Here is a 2,500-nt window from a genome sequence, read left to right as displayed (position 1 = left end):
TAATGAGTGTAATGAGATTACATGCCTGATGGAAGCATTTGTGCAAAAGCAACTTTCGTGTTTAACGAGGCCCTAATACAGGACAAAATCGAATTATTTTCCCTCGCTCTCAAATTCTGTCTCCAGTGTGAAATCATCTTTTAGGGGGAGGAACGGGAGAGGGCGCGAAGGCTGAAGGAGGTGAGGACGTCCACGGCCAGGGGTCTCCGGGGAGCCTCGCGACCCAGAATCTCCGCGTCTGGCCAGGCCGCGCTGCGGGGTCGGGCTCGCGGCCTCGCTTTAATTGCTCTTGGACGAGGTCCATGGCACCCGCGGCGCGCGGGGCACCCCTCGGTGGGTCTGAAACTAGGTTAAAGCAATTAGCATGCTGCCGGCATACTGTCCTCCGCCAGGGCCGTGGGTATTGCGGCGATGCGCGATTGGACCCAGTCGGATCAGGCCTATGCCGGGCCGCGGGGCAGCACCTCGCCTCGGCCAGGCCTGCGCGGCGCCGGGCGGCGGTGCCACGCGAAGGTGCGCGTCTGCCGCTCCGCCCCTGCGCCATCCGTGCGCTCGCCGGCTTCAGGCCACAGGCGGGGGCGTCCCGAGGGTTTGGGAGGCGACCTGTGGCGGCGGAAAAGACGAGCAGCGCCCGGGCTTGCGGGACTTTCTGGCTAAGCGAGCCCAGCCGCGCCCTCGCTCCTCTCCCCTTCGCTAGGGGGCGACCCTGCGCCCTCCGCCCCAGGTTGCACGCCAAGGCAGACGAAGTTCTGTTGGAGGCAAAACGAAGTCAATGTTAGAAATAACCCACCTGCAGAGGTGGCACGGGGCGGGTGGCAGGCGGGCTCCTTTCCGCCTTACCTGAAAACGCCTGGATTTTGTTGGGAGGCCTCCAATTGGTCTCCCAGCTTCAGCACCGTCACCTGCCCCATCTCCTTTGAGAGGAGTATGTCTGATTTCCAGGTACCTGATTCTGTGACTGCCGAAAGGAGGGGTCACAGGGCAGCTGAAGACAACCCTTTCTCCCCAGCCCATGGAAAGCAGAAAGGCGTCTTCCCTTGCCCAGCCCAGAAACTAGACCCCCGCACCCACCCGATGCAGCGCGCTCGCTTTCAGACACTATGCTTAGGCATGGTGGGGGTAACCTTGGGTAATCCAAACATCTCCGAAACTTAGCTTTCTCCTCTGAGAAATGGGAATGATAAATACTCCATGACAGACCTCCATAGGGCGATTGGGAGGTAGGATAAAAATACAGGCAAAAGTTGTTGCTGTTTAGCACAGGCGGTGCAGACGAAGAGCTGTTAAAGAGAGTTGAGGCCTAACCCTGTAACCCACTCCCTTTCAGGCTAGATATAAATAAAAGGTGGTTTCTTACTAGGTAACTACAGTTTGAGTCTCTGATTCAGTTCATTTTTACTAAGTTAATGATCTTAAAAGATATAGCTACCCCCATCATGTACCAAACACAAACTTGTAGAAAAGAGTGTAAATAGCATTTATTAACAACGCTTTAAAAATAAACCATATTTGGCAATAAATAAGCAAGAAGTTTTCTGGCCAGAGTTCTTTCAACAACGCAGAGTTCTGCCAAAGGTGCCGAGGGAATCATAGGCTATTGCATATTTTTAGAAAATCAAGATAAATTAGATAAATTATATACTTTTAAAAAGATCATCTATTTCATTAACTCAACAGGATAATAAATAGATAAATAACAAACAGTTGATTGCCATTACAAAAACTTGATTCTTAAATTACATTTACATTATAGATATTTACATGTACAATATGTAATCAGATTCTCAGCCGGGTCGTGAACTTCTCAGGACACAAACTCAAAGGGAGGTTCGTTTTCTATGTTGTTGAAGGAAGATTTGCTGTTGAGTTTTCTGGGGTCCTCTGGGGTCCAAACTTTGGCTGTTCGGATAATATTTTGTTCTCTGAGTTGTTTTTCATCAGTCCATGAGAGAGAGTGTCCTGCAAGGGGAGGGAGGCCATAATCCGGGTCGCTAGGGGAGGGAGACCCTGGAAAGGTGAGAAAAGAAAACAGACTGTAAATGTCCAACCATATTCCCAGTGATCCCCTCCGGTTCTTTTAGGATCCCCTCATGGCCACCTCGACTGAACAGGCGTCTTGCGGTTATACAGAACCCTCTTCCTCCACCCCTCCAGCCCCCAGCGCCCTTTCCCCAGAATCCCAGGAGCTGCAAGTCTGGCGGGGACCCGCGCCCTTCGAACCGCGGTCAAAGTGGCGGAAAAAATTTGAGAAACGCGAGCTAGCGCTCAAGGTTGCCTGTGCCCATCAACGATCCGTCCATCCGTCGGTCGGTCCTTCAGTCCGCTTGTCGGTCTGTTCCCGCAGCCCCTCCGGGACGTTGGTGTGCCCGTCCCCGTCTCCCTGAGCTGGGATGTGGATGCACTTACGGGTGCCCCGATGGCAGATGATGACCTTCTGGGCCTGGCTGCCCGTGCTGTCCCCGCCCAGGCGTCCGCCGCCGCCCGGGCCCCCGCAGCCCCC

The 2,500-nt window shown here is 53.7% G+C and overlaps 1 long non-coding RNA gene across 1 annotated transcript in view; it reads right to left on the bottom strand.

Moving 5' to 3' along the window:
• Positions 1-1,456: 1,456 nt before the first annotated feature.
• LOC103600745 overlaps positions 1,457-2,500 on the bottom strand; it is a 24,130-nt gene continuing 23,086 nt past the window's right edge. Inside the window, exon 2 of the long non-coding RNA XR_551405.1 lies at positions 1,457-2,007. This is a non-coding gene — a long non-coding RNA (uncharacterized LOC103600745). The remainder of the gene's footprint in view (positions 2,008-2,500) is intronic.

This window comes from Galeopterus variegatus, unplaced genomic scaffold (assembly GCF_000696425.1).
Source record: "Galeopterus variegatus unplaced genomic scaffold, G_variegatus-3.0.2 Scaffold3444, whole genome shotgun sequence".
In the NCBI taxonomy this organism is placed as follows: Eukaryota; Metazoa; Chordata; class Mammalia; order Dermoptera; family Cynocephalidae; genus Galeopterus; species Galeopterus variegatus.
The sequence above is the reverse complement of the archived record's forward strand: the minus strand, read 5'-3'. Positions and strand labels throughout refer to the sequence as shown.